The 20,299-nt window shown below is 40.4% G+C and overlaps 1 protein-coding gene across 3 annotated transcripts in view; it reads left to right on the top strand.

Moving 5' to 3' along the window:
• b3galt1b (UDP-Gal:betaGlcNAc beta 1,3-galactosyltransferase, polypeptide 1b) overlaps positions 1–20,299 on the top strand; it is a 156,897-nt gene that overhangs the window by 70,759 nt on the left and 65,839 nt on the right. The window contains exon 3 of one of the 3 annotated variants that reach the window (XM_061235950.1): positions 11,193–11,244. The exons of the other annotated variants lie outside the window; for them this stretch is intronic. The gene's annotated coding sequence lies outside the window, so the exon portion shown is untranslated. The remainder of the gene's footprint in view (positions 1–11,192; positions 11,245–20,299) is intronic. 3 annotated transcript variants of the gene reach the window in all.

Raw genomic sequence — 20,299 nt, 5'->3', positions numbered from 1 at the left:
TGGTAAATGGACTGCCTTTATATAGCACTTTTACCGAAAGCGCTGTACAATTGATTCCTCTCATTCTAGAAAAATGCTAGAAAAATATATCTTGAGGTGTTGGACTCCGCCCTGCGTCCCCCTAAATGTTCAACATTCTCGGTGACAACCATATTTGCACTGTGAATAATTAAGACTGGTCATAGTGTGAAAGAGAACATTCTGAAGATGATCATACTGCCAGTTGAAACGACCTTACACTACATGGGATTAATAAATGTTAATATCTTATATTTAGTTTGTGTTAAATATTTAATGAGATTTATTCTAATTTATACCCAATTATTTCATTGTATTAAGATGGCAGCATATTATTAATTATGTTGATAAATTCAGAATACAAGATCAATGGGATTATTAATTAGCAAGTACATTTTATTTGTAAAGTGTATGTAAAACAACAAAAGTGCTGTACAAGACATATGTATATGAAGCATACATTCAGCCTCTTTGAGAGCAGGTTTGAATTTTAATCAAGGTTGATTCTTAAGCAGTCTGCACAACAGTGAGTACTGTACATGTTGTCTGAAGTCCAGTAGACAGATACAGGGCTATAGCAGTTGTCAAACACCTGCGCTGATACATCTTCATGGAGAGAAGGCTGTTAGCATTAGGGCTAATGCATTTAATTTCCTGTCTTTTGAGGATACTCCAGCAAATGCAAACATTTCACTTAAAACATGTTTTCTTTTTTGTGATTAATAGTATGTTGCTCTAAGATGATTTGCAATGTATCTTCTGCAGATTCAATGCAGATTATCTAAAAAGCTGTGGTCTTTTGATCGGCATTGGACCAAACAAGGGCCATGCGGGACACCTAGATTCCAGCTTTTCGGACTCTCGGGCCCCCACAAGGACCAGGGGCTGAGCCGAGGGTGTGCTTGACACACTTATATTTTTAATGAGCATACTTTGTTCATTAAACATGACCATGGCAATATGTGAGGTTGCCTGAGGAATGTAGGTCAAACTGGCCTACCGCCCTGGAGCCCCGTCACTTTTCTTTTTGTCTGTGAGAGGTATGAGAATATGTTATTTTACTGCTTTCACCTGGAAGCTGGTTGCTTTTCAAAAATAACACACCAGTCTGTTTTATAATCCAGCATCTGTACGGCTGTTGTTTTGAGTCATAAAACAACAGTGCCCATATCGTTTTCATTTGCTTATTTATAGCTTTCAGGCTTTTTATTTTTAATGTCCTTGTTTTTCATATTTATACAGAATTAATAAAGTGGCTGTGATTCTAGTGTTGGTCAGTTGAGAAAAAAAACCCTCTGTCATACGTACTGATAAATACTAAGATCCCCGAACAATGGTGTCCTGTTGCTAAATGCGTGCACCCTTTCAGCATGAAAAACGTATTAGTCACAATCGCACCCTCATTTTCACTGATTTTAGCAGCTATTTCACTGAACTACTCCCGATATTTTTAGAAATTCATCATCTTGAGTTTTCGTTATGTCACAAGCACAATTCTGAGCTGCAGCCACACGAACCGGTCGACGGCACCTCTTCCTTCAGCCTTCCACTAGGGACACAGGGAGTCGCAGATGCCCTAGACGGGCCCCGAATGCCCTGCTCTTTCGGTAATGAGCGCTGCCAGAAATACCCAGTACTGAGGTGCCTGTAATTGCCTCAGCCCTCAGCTGCCCCCAGATTCCTTGTTAAGACCGCCGTGTCACCCCTCCTCCCAGAACACAGGGTCACCAGGGGCGGGGGAGGAGACAGTGAAACGGGCGGCCTCTCTGGAGGGGGGCTTTGAAGAACGGTGGCCAAATGCTCCTGCTCACGCACAGCGTGCAATTAAAATTCTCGTAGGTGTACTTCAGGGTTTTTTTTTTTCTGCAATCTTTTCCAACAGTCAAATTTAACTTCAGTTGCAGTTTTGCTTGAAGGGGGAAACTCTTGCAGACAAATTGTCTTTCGGTCACTTTAGCGTACACACATTTTCTGTGTGAGGCTCTGCGTCCGCGTGAACAATATCGAGGCGACACTAACGAATATTAAATGTACACGGAGATGTTGCTTTTCACTTTTCCTTCCCACACCTTGACTAGGGGTCACACACTGCAGAGCTCGTATCGAATAGCACCTGCACTCTGAGACAGCCGGGATCAAATTCCAGTCCTTTAATGTTGTCCATCTTTGAGGGCTTCTCTGCGCTAATGATGTTTGCTCGGGCTGTGTAAGGACACCTTACGGCTGAAGGTTAATCGCACTGTGGCTTGGTGCTCCTCAGAGAATCCCATAGTGTCTTATTCAGTGTTGCTGTGCGTTGAATTTCAACACTGGCCCCCAGGGCTGCCATTTTCTGTTTGTAATTAGGATCTAAGTGCCAAAGTGTCAATACAAAGTTTAAAGAACAGCACCGACTGACGTCCCTAAAGGTAAAGTCACCAAGGCACTGCGTAGTTTGCCATTTGAGGACTGAGATGGAGAATGATAAGTGAAGAGGGGGATGTCATAAATCTCCCTATGTAACAGCATTATTTTGCAGACGTCACTGTATTCAACTGAGGGGAAGCCATCGCTCATTTATAGCTCTGTAGTTTACTGCTGATGTTGGTCATATCTCAGGGGGACAGTGATGTACCAGCAATTAGGCCGGGATTCAATCAGACCTCATTCCATTCTTGAAAATGATGGAAAATGTTGTCAAATGAAAAAAATCTTTAATTAGACAAAAATAATAATTTGCATGTAATTTAAGATTAACTTCCACCATGACTTTATACACATATTATGTCATGAGCAGTGTAACAAATTAAGATAACCAGATAATGCTTATGCAGTGTGTATGTATACATTTTTCATAATTCACATTAATTACGCAGAATTATTATTTTTAATAATTCCGAAAAAGACGTACCTTTTATGATTTTTGTGCTCAGAGTGAATATTTGGTTTATGTGTTTGTTGCTATACTAGTATACACCAGGCTTGAGCAATAGACCCAGAATTCCTTGTGTGCCATAGGTAGCTTCAAAAGAAAGTGTTAAGGGCAGTTAATTAATTTAGCGTCAGCAAAGAAGTTGTTCTTAATCCTTAGAAGAGGACTGGGAAGCATGTTAATTAGACCATGATGAGTTTATCGATTACATAGCATGCCCACATATTTAATTGAAACTCCCATAGCTACCAAATGGGTCGACTGCCAATGATAGCTTCTGGTTGTTCCGGAACAGTCACTCAGAAAGTAGCATAGAGAGATTAGTAGTGTAGGGAAAGTAGGGTCGGGTCACCCCTGTCACTTAGCAGGCCATTAGCATAGCAGTGGGTGAAGTATGGCAACACTGTTTTATTTATAGCTTAGAAGGGCACAATTAGACATGCCTGTGTAGGTTGCTATGTATGCACATTTATATACTGTAAATGTGTGGTGTTGACAACACACAGCTGGAGCCATGGTCTTTTGCTCATCATCTTAACAGATCTGTTCAGTAGTAGCTCAGTCTTGGTCACAATCCTGACAACATTGAAAGGCATTGTAAATGGTACAAAAATTGAGCATCCTTTTTCAGAAATAAAATAACTGTTTACTTATGTACAGATTGTATGATGTCAGCCAAAACCATCAAAATGGTTGAATGTATTATGTGAATATAATTGCGCAAGAGCTAGCCTCCATTAATAACAGGCAGGCAGGATGACAGTCAACAGTCTCTGAGGTGGAAGCTATTTCTGATGATCGTTTACAAATGATTTTGACTACCTTTCTTAAAACTAAGAACAGTTCCACAACCAGGATGATGCAGTATCAACAGTGTGCTACTGCCCTGCTTTTAGTTTCAGTTAGTCGCTTTCATTTTAGAGGTACACAGCCAAAAATAAACCGCAATGGCTTGCTTTTCCAGCGCACAATTACGATAACCATCCGAACGAAACTGTTTCTCCCCAAATTACTCCGAGTCCCTCCCTGTTTTCCCACTGATAGATAAATGCAGCGATATGTTCATTACTCCATTACTGATGACGGAGGTAATTGCGGCCGGATGCATAAACACAGACTCAGGCGGGGAATATGCGATAAAGCAAATGTCATTTTCATGGCTTTTAACGAAAATTACCGGGGACTGCACAATGGGGTCGTTCGAGCGCGCCAGCGCATTACGGCGGGAGGCGATGAAGGGTGTCGTTATCGTCACGTATGACCTTGCTTCACCCTACGCGTTCATTGGAATGCAGTTTGGGATGAGAGCGGGCGTTCGCTGAACGAGCCCCTATCTCTTCAGCCTGGGGAGTAGGCCATTCCACCCATCAGTGTGTCCCCCAAGCAGCGGGCACACGGGGTGTTTCACCTCACCCACGTTAAGGGTGTGAGTTGAGGAAGGGCTGGGATCTTTGGCCCACCTCGCAACACGCATGTGAACAGATGCAAGACCTCCGGGAAGGGTATGAACAAAAGGGAGAGTGGTTTCTTCAACCTCACCCACAGTAAGAGTGTAAAAAGACCCACAGACATCTCATAATTACACTGACTGTACTATTGCTTTGAAGGGGACCCAGAATATCCACAAGCAGTTTTAAAATCCCACACACATATTTTTCATGTTTTTGAGCTTTTCTTTGTCATCCTGGAGCTTTCGATTTGTGTTCCATACTGATTCAAGTAAAACAATTGCAATTGTGCTAGAAATAACATTTTAGATGCTAAAACCAGGAAAAACTGCTCATTGTGAACGTTTCGTGTGCTTTTCAGATGCTAAAACCAGGAAAAACCGCCCATTGTGAACATTTTGTGTGCTTTTTAGATGCTAAAACCAGGAAAAACTGCTCATTGTGAACATTTAGTGCGCTTATTAGATGCTAAAACCAGGAAAAAACAAAAAATTATTTTGCGGGCGTTTCAGATGCTAAAACCAGGAAGAGAACGCTGATGCTTGTGGACCTAACAGGTGTACCGGGAGTCGTGTACAAGCCTGTCTTGTTTAGATGGTATCCTGCTGGTCTTCAGGAATCCCTTCAGATTGGCCAGGCCGCTTTCTGCCGTTTGTCACATTGTCGCGGGCGGTGACAGCCCCGCGCTCGCCCGGAGCCGAGCCTGTCACACGCATCACGTCACTCACCTGTGCAGGCCCACAGAGGGCCAGGTGGACGACACACGAGCCTCTCCACTCGTAGACTGTCTTTTATCAGCGGCTATCTGCAGTGAAGACGTCCCCACAAGAAAAGGCTCGCTAATCATCCCTTGCAGTGAATTATCCACTAGCCTGGTGTTTACTTAGCCACTTCAGGCTAATTCATATCTCTCCCCAGTGTTGCCGCGTTTTCACACATGTTCACTCACCTCAGTTTGGCATCCAGTGCTATATTTACGGAGGGCATGAGATTAACGTATTGTGACTGGGTGATGGAAAATGGATCATTAAGTGTTGCATAGTAGATAAAGTCATACAGCATACTTAGACAAGGTGTTCGTTAGAGCCGGGCCGTGTTAAACTTTTACTCTGCCATAGTCATTGCCTATTTCTGGGCCCCTATTCAACAGAACCCTCCCTGTCCAAAAGCAAGCACACGCGCACTCACCCAGCATCAAGATGAAACTAATGTGACTAAGCTTGTGTTCACATATAAATACACATAATAGCCTACAACCACAAGATAAATATAAGCAGCGTCAGGGGGACAAAATAACATGTTACTGTGATCAGATTACTTTTCCCAGTAACTAAGTAATTAACACATTAGTGTTTAATGTACACTCTCAGAAATAAACATATGGAAAGTGCCTAAAAAGGTACAAATGCTTGTCGCTGGGGCTGTACCCTACGGGTACATAAAATTGTACCCCTGGCCAGCAATATATGATTAATTTGAACCTTTTTTGTTTGGAAAGTGTACTAATTTCTACCCAAAGATACCATCACTGTACATTTAGGTAATTTCATCCTTAAAGAACAAAACTGCATTTCCAGTGTCACTTTATTTCTGAGAGAATACAGTAATCACATCACATTACATTATGTTACTATTAGGCTAATAGATTTAATTATTTCTTCACTTAGGGAATTTCAACATAATGCATGTATAATTGATAATTACACATGCTAATAATTCAGCGGCAGGTAATTGACCCTTTTCACTTGGTTTAGTGCTGTATTTTCACTTTTAGCAGGAAGACGAATGGAATAGGAAAGAGGCTAGGCTGTCCTCTTTCTTGCAGTAGTCCATGGTTATTTGCGGTTGCCATCTTCATTTTAATAAAGTTGAATGACAGCTGCTGGGTTTTGGTCATGCTAGTGAGTCAGCATCCTCCGAACTGTCTTGTAAATCTCTTCTTGAGGTCTGTAATCCGTGAACCTGAAACCGCATTCTCAATGACACAGAGATCCCAGAGACTGAACAGCAAGTATTGTATGTTGATGACTACTCCGTTTCCAACCTGTAAATAAATAAGTCAAATGTGTTACATGTAGTCTACCTCTATGGCAGACTAAGAGTGTGTATATTTACCCCAAACCAGCATTAAAACGATTGATAATGGAATTATTATGATACACCAAGGTATGCTGGTTTCCTACCTTGTGGTCAGATTTGGGAGCTTTCCATTACTTTAAGTGAAATTATAATCATACAAAAATCGCATCCACTTGTTACAGTATAACAGTGATATTCATATTTACTCTCTCCCTTTGCCTATATTGCCTGTGCTTAAACAGTCCTGTGTTAGATGGAACTACTCAGTGCAAAGTGCGCACCTTGGAGTGGACTATTCCATTCATACCATGGTCTGTTGCTAACAATTAAAATATAAGGAGGGGTTGTCTTTTGGGGCAATTCACTCTCAAAATATAAACTTTTCTGCTTGCACTAACTATCTGCAGTCAGAGGGTTGCTGGTTCGATCCCACCCTGGGTGTGTCGAAGTGTCCCTGTGCAAGACACCTAACCCTCAAATGCTCCTGACGAGCTGTTCAGCCAATCGCTGTTGGTGTGTGAGCGTGAGTGTGCATAATATATATATAAGTGCCAACCATTGACCATTCACCATCTGAAGCTGCTGTTTCAGGATGTTTCTGTGGTTACAGAGGATGGTTAGCTGTCTATGTCGGCAAAATCCATCATGGATTATTAAACTATGTAGGCTAAATTCAAGGTTTTAAACGAGGCTGAAGCTTGTTATCTGCAGCTTCTTACTTGTAATTTCTGGTCCACCAGACATGTTGTAAACTGGTTTCTTATTTGCAGCTGCTTGTTTTCTTGTTGCAGGCTGATTCAGGACAGTTTTTGCAGGCTGAAATCATCTTGGGCGACTCATTTCACAATATATCCAGACCTCTCCCTTCTGCTACCTCAGGATGCCTAGTGCCTCCACCTCATTGCACCTGCTCTTCCCGGTCACGACTGCTGTCTGTTCTGGCCCCACGGTGGTGGAATGACCTTCCTGTGGAAGTCAGAACAGCAGAGACTGAAGAGGCACCTTTTCAGGCTGCACCTTTCCCCTCCCCTCCCTACCTTCCTATAATCTCAAATTAGCCATTTATGATATCTATTTTTACTATTCTTCGTGTTATATTTGCCGATACTGTTTTATTGCTGCTTCTTTGTCAGTTTGTTATGTAATTAATCTACAAGGGTTCAAGTTTTTATCTATGTGGTCACTTCTAGCACTTGGAAGTGTACTTGCCTCTAGGGTTTTCAGAGCACTTGCCTCTGGTTATGGTTTTGCACTTTATTGTATGTTGCTTTGGATAACATCCATCCATCCATCCATTATCTGAACCCGCTTATCCTGATCAGGGTCGCAAGGGGGCTGGAGCCTATCCCAGCATACATTGGGCGAAAGGCAGGAATACACCCTGGACAGGTCGCCAGTCTATCGCAGGGCACACACACCATTCACTCACACCATTCACTCACACACTCATACCTACGGGCAATTTAGACTCTCCAATCAGCCTAACGTGCATGTCTTTGGACTGTGGGAGGAAACCGGAGCACCCGGAGGAAACCCACGCAGACACGGGGAGAACATGCAAACTCCGCACAGAGAGGCCCCGGCCGACGGGGATTCGAACCCAGGACCTCCTTGCTGTGAGGCGGCAGTGCTACCCACTGCACCATCCGTGCCGCCGGCTTTGGATAACAGCATCTGCCAAATAGCTGTAATTGAATGTAATATCATACATTTTAGCCAACATAGCTAGCTTCTCTTTAGCACGATTCATGCTACAGCTGAAGACTGTTGTCACACCTCAATTTAGTGCTTAATGCTGTTAAGTTTACTCTTATTGTAGTATGGTTATGAATGGGAGCAAAGAATATATATTTATTTTAATAGTTTATGTTGATATTGTTAAGCCAGTTGTATCTTTGAGCAGCAAAGCATACAGATTTCACAGAAATAAGAGGGTATTTATTCTCAGTGAGTATTTTATTAGGTATTTATTAGACTTATTTTTTAGACTTATTAAGTCTTCTGCTGCTGTAGCCTATCCACTTAAAGGTTTGACACGTTGTGTGTTCAGAAATGCTCTTCTGCATACCACTGTTGTTATTTGCGTTACTGTAACCTTCCTGTCAGCTTCGAACAGTCTGGTCCTTTTCCTCTGGCCTCTCTCATTAAGAACTCTCGTGTTTCTGCCCGCAGAACTGCTGCTCACTTTAGTTTTTAGTTTTTCGCTGTTGTTACATTACATTACATTACATGCCATTTAGCAGACGCTCTTATCCAGAGCGACGTACGTACGAAGTGCAGATCAAACACAAGTGCAAGTGCTGTGTGTGAACAATTGCAGGAGATCAGTTTCTGAGATACTCAAACCATCCTGTCTGGCACCAACAATCATTTGATGGTCAAAGTCACTTAGATCACATTTCTTCCCCATGCTCACATTTGGCCTCAGCTGAACCTCTTGAACATGTCTGCATGCTTTTATGCATTTAGTTGCTGCCACCTGATTGGCTTGTTAATGCAAATGTTAAATATTTGCATTAACAAATTGATATATAGGTCTATGTAATAAAGTGATCACTGAGAGTATACACTATTTTTAAACCAGGTTAAATCTAATAATAATCATTATGATGGATCAATAACATTATTCTTTTGGTCATGTTTATATATTCTAGAGAATAGCAGCCAAGAGAGATTCATTACATCTACAGCTTTTATAGTTTTATGTGCTAACTATAGCACCCTTTTACTGAGGTAGATATAGAAGCTTGTGTTCACAGTGCTGGTCTTGGTCTATTCAATTTCTATCAGTAAGACCAAGAAGGAAAAATCACAGTAATTGAAATGCTTTTAACAAGAAGTGTGTTAAAGTTGACAAAGTAATGGACTCTCAATAGCAAAATAAACCAAAGTAATTCCACTGAAGCTGAAAGACTGCATTTATAGTGAAATCCTGGCTATAAAAGTCCTGTGATTGATTCAGGGAACAAACACGATGGTCCTATTGGATCAAGCACAGAGTTTCTGCTGTTTAAACTGTGAACTGAAGTACAAAACAAGCACATACACACACACACACACACACACACACACACACACTCAAAATGTAGTTTCATTGCAGCTGTCATAATTATTTTTCCTATTCATTAAAATTGTAGGCCTTTTTGTATTATTTGATCAGTATTTTTAAGCATAGTAATTGCAGGTAATTTCTTTCATTTGAATATAAATGTAAAAATAGAAAAACATTTTACTCAGTTATGGAAGATAATGCGACAACCTAGTCATGGTGGAATCGCAATGAAAGGAAATTGCGCAGGGCTTATCTTAGATTCTGGGTCTGTTACTTTGACACAAGAGCAGACGGTAAATATGATTAAATGCTCTACTTAATTGCACAAGTGTTCCACCTCACTGCCCATTGGCTGTCAGCTGAAATTAACACCTGAATGGAGTCGTTCCTCTCGTAAAATATAAATACTGCATGTGCATGTTCTTATATGAAAACTTATGATGAAAAGCTTTAATGGCAGTGTTGCTGTTCCAACCACCAAAGATTGAAAGATTTGCTACATTGTATCATTAAAAATGTATTTGTTAATGATTCATTTTCTATGGGGCAAATGTTTTTATCTTTAAATTGGTTAGATACAGAACTCTATTCAGAGCAGAAACAAATTATACAAATAATTACCATATGTCATTACTGAAAACTGTGTTTCACATTATTAGAAAAAGGAATTACAGAGATTCCATTTTTGAATAATGTGACTTTGGGATAGCTCTTTTTTTCCCTACGAACTCATATTATTCTGATGTAACAATAATTACTATACGGAAGTATAAAAGCTGGCTGAACGGAGAGAAAATTACATTGGCTAAATTTACTGTAACACGCATTTTGTAATAATATCTATGCCCATAAATACAGGCAAAGATTACATGTTCTGTGGCAGTTCATTTCTGATTCCACATTACAAACGCAAATTGCTTTTACCCCTTAGGTCAATATTGTTGTATGTTGTTTCAATGTGAAAATGTGGATAGAGTGCAAAACAGCCATCCATGGCAACACATTAAGCCAGAAACATTTAATTTCATTAGAAAGCATTATGTATGACCTTTCCTGCAGTGGTGTGGGTACTTTACATAAAAGTGCATAAAAGACCATGCGTCAATGACTTTGACATTTCTTATGGAGAGAAACGGCGATAAGAAAATGTTGCAGGATTGTTTTGAGATTACTGAGCGAGCAATGTCAGGTGTCGAGTTCAGTGGGGATTTTTGTACAATGTGAACATTGTTTTACAGTCTTCCATTTGCAGCTTGCTGGCGGGCTCTTGTATTTGCTTTCAGACCCATGCAATCGGACATTATTTATTTGAGAAACAAATAAATAAATGTGTACCGCATTTATCAAGAGTTTATACCTGAAACTGAGGTTGTTTCTTCCCAAAATCCCTTTGCAACTTTGATGAGGGAACCAGCTTCTTGTATATCAATCTAGTGTAGCAGTGTTAGCTAGTTTGCTAGAAGTGCAGTGAAAGTGAAGTCAGTAGCGTGTTCGTCTAATATAATTATTTGGACGAGTGAGAGGCAGAGGTTCAAATGCCACCTCGGACCCTCTCGTTGCACTTGTGTGATTCACTTTGTGAAATTCTTCTCTCAAACACAGGCAGAAATATCATGTGGCAAAACTGTCTAGCGAATGTGAACACCTCGCTCACTCACCTGCGTGGTCTGTGTTCTGTTTGCAGAGACGGTGTGAAGACGGGGGCTGTGGATCTGGGTAGTCACCATCAGCCAACGGTACAGTAGATGAGCCAGCTCTCTCTCCAAGCCATTACCGCTTGCTTTCCTCCCCATAATGCAGTGCTGTAGTTCAGCTCCGTCATACACAAAGTCAATTCAGTGGTTCTTAACTTACTTTGGCTGTGACAAATTTGTTCAAGTGTTTTTCTTCCCTGAAATCAGTGCGCTGAGTTTGGCCATTGCCAAAAGGAACTCATCAAATGGATCATTTGCATTAATTTGTATGCCAAAGTTGAGTAGAAATGCTGAATCGCAGCCAGTAACTGTGTTTTGTTTTTGAACTGGAAGCAATTACTGTGTGAATCAGTGCAGTTGCCTGTCTCTGCGTATGCTGATATTTGAATTCTGCCTGAGACCAGTCAGCGTGGACAGCATGACAGGATCACCCTTCCAGTAGACATAGCATAATGCCATAATGGATGGCACACACCACCCTGCTTTAAAATCCAGCTCTGACAGCTTGACCAGTTTGAAAATTGAGCTGGTCTAGCTGGGTATGAACTTTTCAACCAGCATGTATGACCAAGCTGGTCGTAACTCTGGTCCGGCTGGCTATGAACTGTTCAACCAGCATGACCAAGCTGGTTATAATGCTAGTCTAGCTGGGTATGAGCTGGTCAACCAACTAGTGCTGGTAGCTTGTCTGTTTCAAAAACCCAGCTTGTTCTGTGTATAGAACTGACTGGAGAAAATGGTTGGTCTATCCATGGCCTCTATTATGTCTATCATCCCATGTGAAAAAACAATATGCAGTATACTATTTTTTCACAAGGGATGTCATTATATATGTATATATAGCCATGGCCATATATATTATTTTGCATGTATATGATGGTGAGGACCTCCTGGAGGCTCATAAGAAACATTTTTTTCATTAATAAGGAGGTGTGTGCAAAAGGTTTTTTTAACACCTGATGTAGTGCTATTTTAAATCCAATCCACAACCCACTCAGTGAGCCGAGTCTGACTGTTTATACAACCTTGACCTTTGAATGTTTTTAATATTGCCCATGTTTCCTCAAGGTTTCTGGCAGCAGTGTGCCATTGCTCACTTTTGCTTTGTAATTTGCTGAATGGCCGAAAGGCTCAGACCGCACCACTCCCATCACCTATGCAATTACAGCTTAACAGCTCGAAAAGATTCCTGCGTTTCTGCATGACTAGTGCTGTATAGTGCTAATAGACCTGGCGATTCCTGTTTTGTGCCAGCACTGAGGTATTTGTTTACATCCTGTTATTTTGTATCAGTGACTGGCTGTCTCTGTATATACATATTTTATTTTACAGAACATTACTTTGTTTTCAGAGCTACCTGTGTGCTTTAGCCAAATGCCATTAATGTAGTTATTGGGTGCAAAATAAGTATTTATTCTCTTAAAGGAACACTTTCCTTTGAATGCAGATATTAATGTATAAACACTAATGTGTTATTGGCATTATCATTAAATTAAGGGAATTCATGTCTGTTTTTTTTTGTTCTTGCATATGAAGCAGATGTTGAATTATGGCATTCACATTGATGAGTTTGATGTACGCAAACGGGTCATTGCTACAGCATACTAGCATAATGTGTATGCTTCCCAGAGATACTGTATATGGTGACACAGACAAATTGTTTGTTTGATGGGACACAGATGGAAATACTGCATTAGACTTTTTAGCTGTTGTCTACATGGATTTATCAGGTTGTTTCACCACAAATGTACAAGTCCGACATATTTTTGACGCATGAAGTTTCCACAGCAACACGTAATTATGGAAAAATAACTTCCTATAATTTTGTGTGGGTTAAGTACGGCAGCAGGATTTTTAATATATCCCACGTATATTTTTTTCTTCCTTTAACTTTTAATACCATCTCCATTATTTATTTATTTATTTATTTGAACAGACGTTGGCCTTATCCATGCTGATATACACAGCTTCATTTGCTTCATAATCCATTCAAATGTCTTGACATTTACTGAAATAATTACTGTTATACACCTTGGTCATGGGTAGAACAGCAGTGCCCCAGCTGATATTAAACCTGTAACCTCTACTGTGCAAGACCAGTTCCTTTATGAGCACACTACACTGCCACTATGATCACCCAGCAAAAAAGTGTCAAATGAGTGTTGCTATGTGTGACCCAGCACAGTAAAATGGGTATCATAATGCACGTCTCAATTTTTCAGACAAAATGAGGTATCACTTGCTGGGATTGATCTGTTTTGGAGATATGGCTTGTTAACGTATGTGTGTCTGACAGAAGTGGGTTTTGAGGAATTCATCTTCAAAGTTTTGTGAACGTTTGTCACAGATTCTCACCTCAAAGTGGCCTAGGTGTAAGAACTGGCCCATCAGCCATTGCTGTGAAGAGATCTGAGTAGTTTGGGGCAGGACATTAGGTCTGGGGCTGTCAACGAGCTAGAGTTTTTTTTCATATTTGCACATTGTGACGCGTAATGGCTTTGCCCTAGTGCTGAATGATAGACAAGTATTACAAGATTCCAGATCTGCGCACATCGCATTTTTGACCAAAATCTAATCTGACAAAGTTTTTTCAGGATTCTGTAAAGCTGAGAACTGTGCAATGATAGACCCACTGTGGCGTTGAGATGCATATTCAGTCACTCCCAACATTGCCAGATTCATGATGATGGAATAGTGCTTGTACAGGTTTAAATAGTGGCATTTTCACAGTTGTATAAATTCTGGAATTCTTTCAGAAGCATTACGTCAGAAAGCTGGAGTGCTAGCTATGGCCATGAAAAACACCGTGTATTGACAGAATTGGACAGAAAACAGGGTTAAATCCTGCTGAAAAGGCCTTGGGGTGCCATACATATGTTTGAGAGAAACCATCTGTTTTTAGCACTCTTTGCTGTTTGAAGACAGACAAGCCATTCATAATCTAAAATGGGAATGCACACCCAGTTAAATGTAATCCATTTTACCCACATCTTCTGCTATTAAATTAATAGAGCAGGAAATCCTGTGGAGAATTATGAAGGTAAAAACGAAATAAATAAATAAATAAATAAAATGCCATCATATGTTTAGCTTTAAAAAAGAACCTGCAGGCATTCATTTAATTTTCATGGAGGATACTCTTTGAACCGTGCACCCATAGCAAAATATTAATCAGTTAAATGTTGTTTCAATATAGTTCATAGGTGCCAGGGAAATTCCAAAAGATAAATGTGTTTTTGTCCTATAATCAATGTCTAATGTATTCTGCTTGGTTGTGAAATGGTGTTTCTGGTGATTCTCAAATATTTATAAATGTAAATCGATGCCTTGGTAGATATGTCACTCGTTGGGATCTAGCAGTGGAATTCTAATGAACAACTTTGTCCTTTAGGAATAAATATGTAAATATAATCAATCTCTTTAGGAATAAATATGTAAATACAATCAATCCTGCCCAGAGAGGATTAAAGGTCATTGCCGTGGAGACATTGGCTGAGATGAGGCAGTTGTTTCAGATGCAAGACCAAAATGTCATTTTTAATCATAATTGGTATTTTAAATGCTATTTAGTAAAAGTGAATCATATTTTATTCATATTTTAGATGTCTGTCATACATTCCATTTTACAACACATTTCCTTGCTAATGAAAAATCATGTACAATGTCTCCTTGAAGCAAAACTACATGAATTATTTTGAGCTTTGTGCCGTTATTTTGTCACAATAATAAGACACAATACGAGGAGCCATAGTGCATTGCTGCATAATAAATAACATGAAGAAGAATTGGCGGAAAGTGTAAAAGTATAATTCGTTTTTAAATATGTGTATTTATGTTTATTCTCTTCCCGGTTGGCATACTGCCTTGGGTCATAGATTGGAAATAGGATTGCTTCTCAATTTATTTAAAATGTCCAGCCAGTTCGTTTGATAGTTCTTGATGATGAATATAGAAGCGATATGTTTCAAAATGGCTGCAGTTAATTTCCTTTTCACCTCCGTTTGTGAAGGAGTACATCACTGTAGCCGACAGACAGTAACTCTTCCCACACACCCATGTACTATCATCCAGTGCTACTGAGTGTGAGCTGAAGCCTCGTGAAGTTCCTTTGTTAGTGATTCTCCGCTAACATTGGAAAACCTCTGCTAATGGATCCATCAGAGCCGGCAAATTAATTACCCTTTACCACAGGGTCCTACACATTTTAATTAATCAATCAATATCCCAGATCAATTAGACCTGAATTATGGAAGGTAATTAAGGAGATACGTCCCAAACAGCCAGCGTTTGTGTAAAATCCAAGCTTTTAATGGGGGGGGTGGGGGGTGGGGGGGGATTCAAGCCAGCATTACTGTACTATCCTGAGTACTTTCTTTCAGGGATTTGGAGCATTTCTGTTGTCTGAGGAAATGGACAGTAGGCTTTTGTTTGACGGAAGCATCTTTCAATAGATTCCTTACATGGCCACTGTGCAGAAGGTGAAGTAGTAGGAGTAATCCTCTATAAGGTTTAGATGATAGCGCTTTATAATTGTAGCTGTGTTGGATCATGCATAATTCAGAATATGCACGGTCTCCCATGAAGCTTGCCTCTGGAGTGCGCTTAATTTGTTGCACTGCCGGTCTTTGCTTCCAACCGACAGCTGTGCAAACTGCACCCTCCCATGAAGAGTCTTTCAAAAGGTCATTCCAAATATATGCTCTGAGATTATATCACCTTTCGGGAATGCAATTAATGAAATGTTATCTGATGTTTAAAATAATACAGTATCAATCTGTCTCACCTTGTCCCCTTACAAATAGATCGTTTTTTGCTCTTACTGCATGTTCTTTTCAGTGAGATCTGTGGAAATATGAACGCAAGACTAAAAGAGTGAGAAATGCTGTCTACGGGCCGATCAGCCCAGAGACGCTTGTAATTTTTCTGACTGCATTTTCATATTAGTAATTTCGTATTTCTTCACATTGTTTGAAAACATGTGCAGGTCTTTTTGACAAGACTCAAGTCTGCACACTGAAAATCCTGGGTGGTAGGCCAGTTGTCTTGGCTGGTAGGCCAGTTGTTTTGCATTTTGACTGAGGGAATCTCCATTCTGGGGGATAGGCGTGAAATATGCAGCTGCTTCTGTAGATCAGTCAATAACAGACGACTGGAAGAAAAACCACCAAAATGTACATGTAACGTGCCAGGTTAAAAAATGGCTTCGCATGGTTGGCTTAAATAGATTTGTTCTACAAATTGATGGGGGGAACTATAATTATGGATACAAATCCAGCTTCCCATAACTCTTATGTAATGTGTATGTAGTGGTTTGTGCTTTAATCAGTGGCCATAAAACCCGGAATAAAATGTGACTGCCTCCATGAGGTTAATCTGGGGTCAATCCCGTAGCAAACGTTAATGGTCGTCGGGAAAGCAATAAATAGCCTGAAGTGTTGGGAAAATTGTAGTGGATATTGGGAATCATGCTCGGTCCTGTCAAGCACAATATTCATAGCATGGTAGTCTAGCTTTATAGTGTCTCCTTCTATTGGTTGGTTTCGGTATCATTTGGCATGCAATCTGCGATATGTTTGGCTCTGCTGAGTAAATTAAATTCCTTCATTTGGGATTTTTTCTGCCAAATATTTGTCACCCTGTCAGTCCAGTGGTGTGTGAGAAAATGATAAATTAAACAACAGAGCTTTTTGAGGGCTCTGTTATTTGTTTACTGATTTTCCACGCAGCTGAGGGGAAAATGTTGGGCTTATTTCATGAAATCAGAAATAGGACACAAGTGCAAGGGTCTTAATAGAAATGCTCCTCTTTAGCTATCAGCTTAATTTACTGCCACGTGTCCTGTGTCTCCAAAGCCCAACATAATCTGGTAACAGCTCTCAAGATGTTGCAGTGCCCACTCACTGTACTAATCTGTTCGATCATGTAACCTCATTATACATTTTATCTCAGATAATAATAAATAATATTGATTTCACAGTTAACCTTCTTGCTTGCAGCGTTCCACAAAGTACTTGCAGTAAATTGTTCATAACAGTCTCTACATCCAGAAAAAAAGTCCAGAGGTTTACATTTCTGTTGTTACGATGTTATCCAATGGTATATAGTGCTTTTATCCAAAGCTGTTTACAATTGATGCCTCTCATTCACCTATTTACTGTACACACACTCACACACCAACGGGGATAGGCTGCCATGCAAGGCACCAACCAGCTTGCTGGGAGCAATTCAGGGTTAGGCGTCTTGCTTAGGGACACTTCTGTCGAACCAGCAATAGCTCTTGCCTCTTACCCTGCCTCAAAAATCATCTCAATAAGTATTATTTTTATTGTGTTCTAAATGTATCCAACAGACGTTTGTTTTTTTACAAAATGTACTTCTGTCTGTAGTTCTGCAGGAATGGACTGTTCAAGCTGCTCATTGAACCTAATAAGCCAGCTGTAAGATAACTAGCGAGTTAATGTTGATCCTTCATCCACCAAAAAAAAAGTTGAACGCTACTCTATATAATGGCAATTTGATCAATGAAGACCCAGGCTAATGATATAGTTGGCTACCTCAGCATAAAAAGAGTGAACATCTCTGAGCACCGGGCCCAGAAAGAAACCCCTAAGGACACCTCGTTCCAACCTCTTCTGGCTGGGATGTGAGTGAAGCGCGCTCCGCCATTTTGTCTGTACTGATGTTCCTGTCGGCCTGATGCTCTGAACAGCGGGAGCTGTATGTACCATATGCAACCTGCTCAAAGACAAGGCTCCACAGTGGAGCTCTACAGGGGAACTTCCCCAGGGAGCTGCAGATTAAATTTAAACTTGCTCTTCACCCTGCCAGGTCAATGTAACCTCCCTCTCCCCGGTCCCTGGGGCAAACCCTCATCACATGACACGAGTGTAAAAGCATACCTTTATGCTGGGGGGTCCCTCGTGCTTCTCAGCCACTGCCTTTGGTGTGGCCATCTGTTCATACGGGGAGTGACTATCAAACTGAGGAGAAGACCTTATTTAATCAATTCTGCTCGTTTCTTTTGACCTTGCAGCCCAGATTCGCTCATAAGCCGATATAAGTACAGGCAGTAGGCGTCGATAAGTACAGGCAATAGGTGTCATATTTCGGATACTGAGAAGTAATGCTTCGTAGCTGTACATCGAGGTTCACTGTTTTTTTTTATTTTTTATGTGAACTGGTGGAGAAGATTTTTAGTTTTCTGAATGTGGTGGGATCGAATGGACAAGCAGGCTGAATGAAACACGGTTTAAAATGGCAGTGCCTTTACCCGATTTCTAATAATGTCTATTGGAAGAGTACCTGACACATTATTGCACCTCTCAGTGCTTTTTCTTCCAGTCTTGTGTTATTTGCTAATTTATTGAAGTACTTTTTTTTTCTCTCATAGCCCAGTGTGGAGTTTTTAAAGCATAAAATCATATGCACAATTTCTTATTATAAAATATAGACAGTGTATGTAGCCTATGTAACATGTTTGTAATGTGGCTAGTTTGTTCAGTATTTTTGTGTAAAATTGTAGCAAGTTTATTACCTACAGTAGATTAGTACATTTTATCCACTGAAGGATGATATAAAAAAAATGGTGTAGCAAGTAAAAATGGATTAGACTATTGATTTGACACTGCTTTCTGAAGGCATTTTTTGCATGGTACTATGACAAATATCGGTTCTCTTTAAGCCTATGTAGCACTTGTATGTAATCTGATGAGGAACACTTTTTTAGCTATAGATTCTGGAAGTTCTTCTTTGGTGCTCATTTGGAAGAATTTTGAATGCTGGGAAACTGAGAAATAGCATTGCAAACCCTTATTTAATCTTCATTTTTCATCAAGATCAGAATCATCCCGTCTTGTTGTATTTCGAATAGCTAGATGAGGATCTGCCCAATTGACCATGGATTGAAAAACAGTGTATGTTAGAATCCAGATCCTTTTAATCCAAGTAAAAGTTTAGACAAATTTGACCTTGGTGATAAACACCTAGCTGTATTGGATGGTTGGGATATTGATGGATTAGCACCTGCTTATGTCTGGACTTGTTTTTGGCACCTGGCCAGCAGTTGAAAGGGGCTGTATAAAGCTTCGGAGAGGTTTTTTGAGAGCGACCTCCAGTGACCTCCAGTCCACACACACACACAGAATGCTCTGACGTTACCTCTGCAGTTCTCCCTCTCCCTCCTTTCCTCTTCAGCTCTGTTAAAGAGTGATTGGACTTGATGTTTCACCCTGGCTCCGCCTTCTACACAATTCAGAAGAAAATTCATTCTGGGGTGGGTAGAGTCAGTGGGTCTCATTCATGAAACTTGAGCTGAACGAATTTGTGTGTAAAATGCGAGTAGAGGGAAATTTACGGGTTTTTGGCATTCATCAATATTTTAGTAGCTCCGATCTTTTCGTAGCTACTAACAAAATCTACACCTGCTGCTGACCACGCGTAGTGCTTGTGTAAATTCAAGAATGCACATAAATAATGCTTGTCACTATTGGAAATTAACGTTTTTATTCATATTGCGCTCTGTTATGTAAACAATATGCAGATGCCTTTGATATGAACATGACAATTAAAAATATAATACATTTAGTTAAATTAGTTGGCAATTAGCAGGTTTAAGATCCAGATTAGGTTCATGATTGTGAATTATCTATGAAAATCAACTCAATAGATTACACATTCTTTGTGATGCATTTGCTTACATAAACCGGAAAAACTTTCATTCCGTTAATGTGCAACTGATCTGTGAGGCACACGCTGCTACTCAGGCCGTTGTGGAGCGCACAAACGGGGTCTTGAAGGCAAGATGGAGCTGCCGATAAAGGTGGTACCCTTCTTTATGCACCCCTGAAGGTGTGCAAAATAATATTAGCCTGCTGTGTCCTGCACAATGTGGCCATTAAACAGGGCCTTCCCCTGCCTGAAGTGCCCAATGCAGAGGAACGACTGCCTCCGGAACCAGCTCTTGGGCCTCGAAATGCGGCTGCTATACAGACACGCCAGCGACTTGTAGAGCAATTTTAAGGTAAGTGTTGCTAAGACTGAATAAGCTGTGCACATTTTAGGCCGACAAGCTTTGCAAAAAGTTAGTTTCATTTGTATT

Source organism: Conger conger, chromosome 3, assembly GCF_963514075.1.
Source record: "Conger conger chromosome 3, fConCon1.1, whole genome shotgun sequence".
NCBI lineage: Eukaryota > Metazoa > Chordata > Actinopteri > Anguilliformes > Congridae > Conger > Conger conger.
The sequence above is the reverse complement of the archived record's forward strand: the minus strand, read 5'-3'. Positions and strand labels throughout refer to the sequence as shown.